The sequence below is a fragment of the Neolamprologus multifasciatus genome, chromosome 15, assembly GCF_963576455.1.
Source record: "Neolamprologus multifasciatus chromosome 15, fNeoMul1.2, whole genome shotgun sequence".
Lineage (NCBI taxonomy): Eukaryota > Metazoa > Chordata > Actinopteri > Cichliformes > Cichlidae > Neolamprologus > Neolamprologus multifasciatus.
Window position 1 is genome coordinate 24,367,684 of NC_140453.1, and position 9,904 is coordinate 24,377,587.

The 9,904-nt window shown below is 40.1% G+C and overlaps 1 long non-coding RNA gene across 1 annotated transcript; it reads left to right on the forward strand.

Moving 5' to 3' along the window:
• Positions 1–233: 233 nt before the first annotated feature.
• On the forward strand, positions 234–1,255 carry LOC146502147 (uncharacterized). Its single transcript, XR_014869515.1, has 3 exons — positions 234–501; positions 575–660; positions 732–1,255. It is a non-coding gene; the product is annotated as an uncharacterized LOC146502147 (long non-coding RNA).
• Positions 1,256–9,904: the final 8,649 nt, after the last annotated feature.

Consider the following 9,904-nt stretch of genomic DNA (forward strand, 5'->3'; position numbering starts at 1 on the left):
GGGCTATGGCTCTCTACATCCTCTTGCAGACCATTACATGGGGAAACCATTTGAATACAAGCGCGCCAATCCACACAGGTGTGCACACGGGTGTTCACTGTTCATAGACTTAAATCACTCCTTTCTTGGCTGCTACTTCAAAGCACATTGTGCGCTGTCTGTCCTGCGTGCTGCACAACAACATTCAATATTTAATATTTACTGCTGTTTACACTTAGCTAGATTAATGCGATGGTGTTGTGTTGATGTGGCCAGATGGGCTACTCGCCTCTCTTTTTCTCTCTCGCTCGCTCTCTCCTGCGCTCGCTCACTCTCTTCGCCACGCAGCTAGGTTGATTGGGAGCCCACCTGCATATTGATTGCAGGGTGGCGTTAGCCCGTATAAAGCAAGCCGATGTTTTTGTTGGATCATCCCTCCCATGCATTCAGCACAAAGCAGCAGTAAATGCTGGCCCACTGCGACGGACTGATCAGCAGGAGTCAATCATATGACAGCTACAGGTACGCTCTCGCTTAACCTCAGATTCCCTCCGAGCACTGGAATATGTGTTAATAGTTTTGCGGCCTGTTGTAGCACGGCAGTTGGTTTTATTCCGGCGTTGCGGAGAGAGGTGCTCGTGTTATCCCCACCAGTGAGAGTATAGCGCCTCCGTTCCTGGGGTAAGCCGTTAAAACGACTTTTATTAGCATTCATAGCTATAAGAGTCTAAGGTTACATTTATCTGTTTTAGGGTTTGACTGCTGTATTCGCCTCTCCGTGGCAGATCGCCCTACCTAAACCGGAAGAGTGAAACGCCTTCCCAGCCGCTGGTGTGAGGACTCCTCCTCAGTGGAGCCTGCTGTCTTGTCTTGTCTTGTCTTGTCTCGTCTTATCTTGTTTTTATTAAGTAGGCTTACCTTTTTCTGGTTCGCCTGGTTTTATTCTATTTTTATCCTGGACTGTTGCTCGTACCCATGCTTCTGTGATCGGGCTGAAGCGACCCTCTGCCCGAGTGTCGTGCTGGGACTTTAAATCGCCTCGGTTGCCGGTCTCAGCCGGTGAGGAGCCAGACCGGCTTGCGATTGAGGATAATTACTACCAGCACGAGTGATAGTTTGACCCGTGGAGTATAAGCCTTCCTGTGTGTGTGTGTGTGTGTGTGTGTGTGTTTCCTTTTATTAAAGTTATTAAAGTGTGTTTTAGTTTTTTTATGATCTGTAGCGAGCCTGGCGCTCAGTGTCCTTTTATTCTTTTAACATATTTTTCTGTGTTTTATTTCAGCGAACGGAGGACGTGCCAGTGGCCCTGGGACCTCGGGTGGTGGGTCGTTTTCACACTTTCTTTTGTACAGCACCGGGTGGGCTGCAGTGATTTGCTTTGTGTGATTTTCTTTTGGGTCCACGGCTGCTGGTAAGGTCTAGGACACTGTCAACAATGACGCTACATCTTGGGTTTTAATATTTTATTTATTTTTATTATAAATAAAACTGTTATAATATTGGAGCCAACCTGCCTCAGTGTGCATCCTTGAATCTGTGCGGCCTCCTTTTATTCTTTTTATTTATTCTTCTTAAATATATTTCCTGGGGGTGAAATTCCCCTAGGTGGCGTTGTCATTTTATTACTTTTTATTTAACCCCGCCGACCACTTGGTCACATTTAGTATGTTGCTTTGTTTTGTTTTTTTTGCTTGTTTTCTATTCTCTTTCTCTCAACAGGTGATCCCGGAGATACTTTTTTTCCCCCCCTTTCTCACTGTCCCTCTCCCCTTCTGTTTTTCTTTTCCTTCCTCTTTCTTTCTCCCTTTCCTATCCCTCACTCATGTCTGTCCCATCTGTAACAACTGAAAATAAAATAAAATAAATAATAAAAACAAAGGTTGATCAAATGGACCAATACGGCAATGCCATGATGATCCATTTGGCAAAATAAATCCATTGGGTATCCTTGTTGGTCTTCAGACAACAATTCTGACGGCTAAAGAACCAAATGGGACAGGCAAAAAAACCCCAAAACAACAACAAAAAAACCCATCACATTAGAAAGGTATAGTAACCATCCACAACTATTTTCAGTTGTGGATGATAAAGGATTCAGAAAGTTTATTCATGCAGGCCCATATGACAGAGAATATGCATCTTCTTTTTTTTCATGTTTTCATTTATATTTAATTGTGTTTCACTTTAAATTTGTTTAAAAGGAAAAAGCTGAAAATTTAAATAGTTAAAAGTTGAAATGTACGGTGGCCCTGAGAGGCCAAACGGACTGCAACTTCAGAAAACACTTGCAAAAAGAAAAATGCTGCAAAAAGAAAAATGCTGCAAAAAGAAAAACACTTGCAAAAAAGAAAAATACTGCAAAAAGAAAAACACTTGCAAAAAGAAAAATGCTGCAAAAAGAAAAACGCTGCAAAAAGAAAAATGCTGCAAAAAGAAAAGCGCTGCGAAAAGAAAAGCGCTGCAAAAGCACACACAACACAACGGAAATAGGAAAAAACACAACGGAAATGTTCCTGAGGAGACAATAACCCGACGGACCAGTTGCACGAACCAAAACATGCTAACCAGCGGGACTGGGAGACGCTTCAAAGAAGTGGAGGAGAGGTAAATGTGTTGTAATCTCATGATTCTAATAATACTACAGATATCTGGAATATACATTCAAAGATAAGTCTAACAAAGATAATGTTTAATGTAGCCTTAGAAATGAAGCTTTTTTAAACTCGAGAACAAATACTAATAAGTCAAACTCATTAAGGAGTGTTGCAGTTAATGTGTTCAGGTTTTAATTTGGCATTGTGTCTTCATCAGGCAATGTATTGTCCATATTGTGGAATCCAGCTAGTGGGGCAAATTGGAGTTTTTTGTGGGTCCTGTGGAACTAACATTCAAGTTTTAGCACCTTTTATAGAGAATGGTAAGCACTTCACTTTCCTATGTTCTAGTATTTATTGCTCACCTTTTAATTGCTTCATAATGACTTATATACACCACAGTAACTTCAGTAGTGCGTGTTAAACTTTTTTTTTTTTTTGGGGGGGGGAGGGGGGGGGGGTTATTATTCATGTGCCATTCCAAAGTACTATATTAATTTCCTTATTCTAAGGTTTTTGTATTGTTAAAGACTCTGTATGCAAAGGTAAATCAGAATTCCAAAAACACAAAGGCATGAACTGGTAGGTACTAAGAACTGTATTCTGGTTTAAGCCTGCCACCGGTTCTATGGCATAATTTTAAAAACTAGTTTATTACTTAATAGGGCATATGTACACAGTGACGAAATTCTTCTAACTTCTCTAATTTTGCTAATTTTGAGTTGTCAGCATAGAGGTCTTAATGAGAGTGATAAGTCCTGAATCCTGGTCCATGTTCTTTGAGCTTTTGCTGGCCTTTATTTAAGCACACATCAAGAAAATTAAATACTTGAGTCATGTTTATTGAGAGTTGTTTCAGATGTGGTATTTTTTTAAAAACACTTATTAAGTGCATTTGTGGATTCCTGCGGTCGTAATTATCTTTTCATGTTTTCTCTTCAACCTTAGGCCCAGTCTCAGTCACAGACATCATCAATAAGTATTTCTCTGAGGGCCATACATATCAAGTGATCCTGGATTTTCTTGAAAACAAGCATAATATTTGTATGAGTCTGAGAACATTAAAGAGGAGGCTAAAAGATGCTGGAATGACTAGAAGGACTGACTTTACTCCCATTTTTAGTTATTTAGACCAAAATACTCAATTTTGCTCTACAAGGGCCTGATATCCACTTACAAGGACATTATACTGCTACTGTTCTATTGAAATTGTAAACGAATATCCTCATATGTAGCTCTCATTTTTCTTAGAAACAAAAATTAGGTAAAATAAAACCCCGGTAATTCTTTGTTTTTACATTCATCAGGTCCCAATCAGACCAAATATCAAAGAGAAATTAAAAGTGCATGCCGTGGAAGAGTTTGGGTCTTAGGAGGTTAAGTCAATAAACACTTTCTTGAGGCGTTTATGGTCTCGGTCACCAGTTTCAAGTTTTATTACATTAAATATGATGTCCTTTTGGGAATCGTAGTCCCATTAGAGCCAGAAGGATGATAAACCAGGGTACATTTGAAGGCAGTGGTTCCTAATTGGTGTTCTGTGGGAAAAGTCAAAGTGTGCATTGAGATTGTAGCTTTTAGAAGTCTGTGCATCCCTCCATGGATATTCCTCCCCAGATCATCACTGACCCATTACCAAACTGGTCATGCTAAAGAACGTTACAGGCATAATGAGGTTCTCCACACCTTCTCCAAAACATTTCACGTCTGTCACAAGTGCTCAGGGTGAACCTACCAATTTTGGTATTCTATGGCAAATTGCATCTGGGCTTCACAGCAGTGGGGAGATGGCACAGAGCCCACTAGAGGACGTCATGCTCTCAGGCCATCTTCATGTAGTCTGTTTCTAATTGTTTGGTAAGAGACATTCACACCAGTGGCCTCCTGGAGGTCATTTTGAAGCTCTGGCAGTGCTCATCCTGTTACTCCTTGAACAAAGGAGCAGGTGTTGGTCCCGTTGATGGGTTAAGGCCTTCTACGGCCCTCTGTAGCTCTCCTAGAATAACTGCATGTCTCCTGGAATATCTTCCTTGCTCTTAAAACTGGGAGACACAGGTGTGCCATCCTGGAGGACTTGGACTACCTGTGTAACTTCTCCAAGGTTACATGCTACCAATACTGTCTTTCTGATGCATTCATAGAGACTCTGAGCCAGAATGAGAACACAGCATCTTCACTGGTGAAGTTACAAGAGGAATAACTTCAAATTTTGAAAAATCTTAATTTAGTCTTCAATGAGGATTTTTCCAGAACAGCATCACTGCTGCAAGTACAAACTGTCCACTGCATAGGGAACAAGAGCCAAAGCGTATTATACACCTTTAATGATGGGTGAAAATGATTGTAAGACTGCTGCAGGAGAAAAATGAGGAATACAACAGCTTGTGGCCTCATGGCATTTACTTTCTTCCTTAATTCAGTCCCTGGATGAAATAAAAATTGGGTCTTTTCAGTGAGGCTTTTAGAGGTTTTTAATTTGGATTCAGTTCCTAAACCTTTTAGGGCCCATCAGATACCCTCTTCCTGACTGAACACTGCAGCATAAAGAAATGCTGCTGCTTTATTTCTCACATTGTGAGTCCTTGAACACTGAGATGAGCTGAAGAGATTTCACCTTTTTACAGGCTCATCAGTGTTTGTGTCGTTATTGCAAAATGTTAAAAAAAAATAAAGCGGAAAGGAACAAATAGAGAAAAAGAACAGAGAAGAATACAAATAAGATAGCTGTTTCATTTCTTAGCACAGATAAAGAGAGATTAATGAAAGCTTGTTTTTGGTGTCCTGCTTCACCTGCATGAAACATCATTATAATGCAGTGCTCAATCTCAGATCAACACGAGTCTTTGGCTGCTCTGCAGAAGCCTTCTCATCATCATCATTAATTGGAAAGAGGTGAAATTACACATTTAAAAGTAATCTGGCAGAATAAATAGTAGTGTCTGGGTAATTTAATGAAGCGGGGAATAAGAAGAACAAATGTACAGAGGTGAAATCTCAGAACAAAAAAACTGAAGGCCGCGGAGAACATAGAGGTTGTTAGGTTCAATATTGAGGAGGGGTAGAGGAGGTAATCAACTTCCATAATAACAATACTGATCCGGCTGGGTGGAGTCAAACGATGATTTTAATGACACGCGTGGGAAGATCGCCCGCTGTACGCAGACAGCGCCGATCCCCGACTTACAGAGCCTAAGCAGGTGTTTTATACCTTCTGGGCTTAAATTTACTACACCCCTTGACGTCACTCAGATACAGTTCATACATAGGTTTCAAAACCACAATGACTTAAGACAGTTTAAAAATAACATTGTCTCCATCTCCACAGCAGATGCTTCCTGTCAGCCTTCTGACTTTCACTTCCCGTCTGGAAAATCAAACTGTTCCTCTTTTTGCAGAGACAGCTAGAAACTATTCCTCTTTTACAGAGACAATTTTAGAGTTACAAGCAAACATGATTAACCTCTCACCTATAAATGAGATAAAGTCTACTGTGTGTTTGTGTGTCATCATGAACTGCACTCAGTTTCACCTCTCGCCTCACCAGCTGAGACTTGTAACCTTTTCCACCAGACAGAAGGCCAGCATGTACACATTTAAGATTATAACAAGCATTCAAAAGCATTTAAGATCATAGATTCAACTCAACAGTTTAAAGTGGTTATAACTGCACTTGTAATAAAGGCTAATTGGGTACCAATATGTTTAAACATCTGAATACAATATCAATACTGCAGATTGTATTATTAATGCAATGGTAATGATGATGATTATTAACAATAACAGCAAAATATATTTCTAATCCCTCACAAGGTCAGCTTGGTTTTCTAGTTTGCCTGGAGGGAAGTGGGAGCGTCTGTTAGTGTCACATTCCTGGGTCTACTGTCCCAGCGTTTTGAGTTTTAGTTTATTTGGATGTTTTAAGTTCTTTAGAATAGCTAAGTTCATTTGTTTATTAGTTTCTCTTTGTGTTTTTCTACCCCTGTATTTAAGTTTCCCTCTCCCTGTTTCATGCTACGTATCTTATGTTGTCAGGTTCATATTGTCTTGTCTACATCTCATGTTTCCTGTTTTATTTTGAAGGTCTGTGTCCTATGTCAGTGTAGTCAGCTTTGGTTCCTTTGTCTCCTTGGCTGTATCCCAATTCAGGGTCTGCAGCCTTAAAGTACGCAGCCTTAACGGTCCACAAGGGCCGCGTACTCAAAGACCATTAAGGCCGGAAGTGCGAGGCTTGTGAAATGGGACGGTCTAGCCTCCTTCGCGCTGCCCAGGTTGCCTAGCAACCATGATACTAACAGCTGGAAACGTTTCATACAGCATTGTTTGACAGAAACGAAGGAGACAATCTTTTGTTCATTTGTTTGTTTGTTTCTACATGAGCTTTGATCATTCTCTGTAAGATTAAGGTCAGCTATTGAACGGCGTATATTTTAAAGTAAAGGCTTTAAAACCAAGTTAGTACACACGTCACTTATGTCACATAACTTTGCCGACATGTGGCCAACAGTAATGTTTTAATGTTCTTCGTTAGTAAACATTTGCACATAAATAAGTGACATAATATTCAGTACTTACTTAAAGTTTACTCTTCCGGTGCCCCTCATCTGCTGTTTTTTTTCGGCAAAATTATCCACACCCACTGCCGCGCTATGCATTCTGGGATATGTTGGGCCACGAAGTCTACACCGCCACATCCTTAAAATTCAGGGAAATGAAGGACGCATTTAAGGGCCGCATTTCGAGCAGCCTTTGGATTGGGACAGCCTTCGTCGCGTCGCTGTGATGTAATCGGCCTTAAAATGCGGCCTTTAAGGCTGCAGACCCTGAATTGGGATACAGCCCTTATGTCAGACTAGTGTCAGCTGTTTCCCCATGTGTTTCCACTTCCCCCTGATCACCCTTGTGTGTATTTAGTCTGTGTGTTTCTGTTCATTCACTGTCAGGCCGTCTGTTGTCCTTTGTGTCATGTTTCCAGGTTCTGTGCTCTCGGTGTTTTTGTCTCCATGTTAGGGTTCATGTTTTGGGTTTCTATGTTATCTTAGCTCTCCCAGTTTAGGTTATTGTTTAGCTTCTCCTCTGCCTTTTGTTTTGTAATGTTTTTACCAGCCTTAAAAAACGTCTCGCTTTCTGTTAACATTTAAGTTTTGTTTCATGGTGTCTGCATTTTGGGTCCTCTTCATAATACATACAGTCTGCCTCCGCCAGACTGTGACAGTTAGAGGATTTCTAAATGATCAGAAACACGTTTCCTTCCAGCATCACCTGAATCTGAAATGAGAGACGTAAACTATCCACTTAAAAGACAAAACCTTCATTTTTATGCTAATAATGCACATGTGAGATCATAATAAATAAGTGTAATTGGAATTTTTGTTTGCCTTCTGCAGTTACAGGCTCTCTTGCCTCTGAACTATTTTAATGTCAGAAAAAAAATATTTAATATGGCTTTTTTTTTTTTTGGTTAAATTTATTATAAGTGTGATGCTAACATCTTACTTTGTCACAGACCTGCTGCTGTTTTACATGGTAAACACCAGTAGCCTCAGACTCTCTGAGCTACAGTTCCTCTAATGTCAACTTGAGGCAGGCTTTTATGTTTCTCTCTGATTGAGATGAGTTAAATTTACCTTAATTTTTTTTTCTCATGTTAGTGTTTTAAATTACTATATAACAAAACCTTTGCTTTGGTGTTTTTTTATTTTGCAGGTCTTGTAAAGTCAGGTTGTACAGATTTTTTTTCTTAAAGTATCACTCTTCACCAGCTAATCGTGCTGCTAGCTCGACTGGCCACAGTGAGCCTGTAATCCCAGAGGACCTGCAGAGGAACTAAAGAGGCTGCACATCATGCGGAATGATCTGATGGAAGTCCCAGCTTCTCTCCTCCTCTGAGAAAGGCTGCATTGTACGAGACTGATTTACCTGCTAGCTAATTTTCATCTCTGGGTAGGTCAAACAGTAAATACATTGCAAAATGTCAATAAACAAATTATACTACTACAAATGTAGATGACACTTTATCATAATAAGCCAAACATTAATTTTACTATTTTTAGATTCATCAATCTCGCCACTTCTCTGTGTTTTGTGGTTAACAGAGCTCATTTTTAACCTGTGGTATTATAACCTCTCCTAGCTCATGTTAAGTTCATCAAGTTCACATGTTGCCTTCTGTGACAGTCGTTGTCTAACTTTTACAGTAAAGTTGTCACGTTTAAACGCAAAGAGCAGACTCGGGCAACTGATGGCAGTTTGAGAAGGTTTATTGAAAAAAAAATGGAATGTGTTCAAGGTGTCACAGCAGGGAGCATTCACTGCAGACGTTTCTATTAAAGAAGAAGAGATGTGACCAGCATCCAAGGTGAGACTGGTGGTAATAATAATAATAATGTTACTGTAATATGATCCAAAGGCCTTATTTTATTTTATTGGGTGATTCAGAGGGACAGCAGGCAGGATTCCAGTGAGGATGGAGAGCGGGCAGGCAGGTGAGCTGCAGGTAAGTTCTTGGATTTGCAGTTCTTAAAACCAGAAGTTTGACTTAACTCAGTTAAAGCTCATCAAAATAAGTTGGGAGGAGGACAACTTACCACCATGATGGTAACGGAGAACAGCAGCATCAGCCGGTCTTTACATACATGAGCTGATTAGACAATAAATAGCAGGTGTGAAAGGAAGGAAGCCTGGGAATGGAAAACTCCGCCCACAAGGATGCGCCGGGCTACATCTCTACCTGAGACAGAGACAGGGAACAACAGTTTATTGTCATTTCTTTTGTCTTAGCTCTGTTATATAATAAAGTTATGTTTGTAAAAATGTATGTTAGGACCAGTGTTGGGCAAGTTACTTTGAAAAAGTAATTAATTATACTTACTAATTACTTCTTCAAAAAAGTAACTGAGTTACATATTCTAAAAGTAATTAATTACTAGGAAGAGTAACTATTGTGTTACTTTGAAAAAAAAAATGTCCAGGGTATAATTGGGGTTTTTTTTGGTCATAAGCAGAGAGTGCTTGCTAGCGCTGTCCTTAGACAATAAATGTGATGAAACTATTCAGGAAAAAACGCCGCGTATATATTGTTTATCATGACTCTGGTTTTACGTGGCTTATCAGCACAATTTAAAAACTGGTATATATCATCTTGTTGCTTTGTCATCTTGAAGTGGTCATGTGACTGGCTTACCACGACTACTTTATTCTTCCTCAGTCAAACAGCAGCACTCATGCGATTGTTTTGCCCCCTTAGCTCCAGGTGTTGTGCCAAAAAGTGATCGTCTGCCAGACAGTGATTGCCATCCGCAGGAGCGTGCGCAGCTACTTAAAGCTGTAGCGCC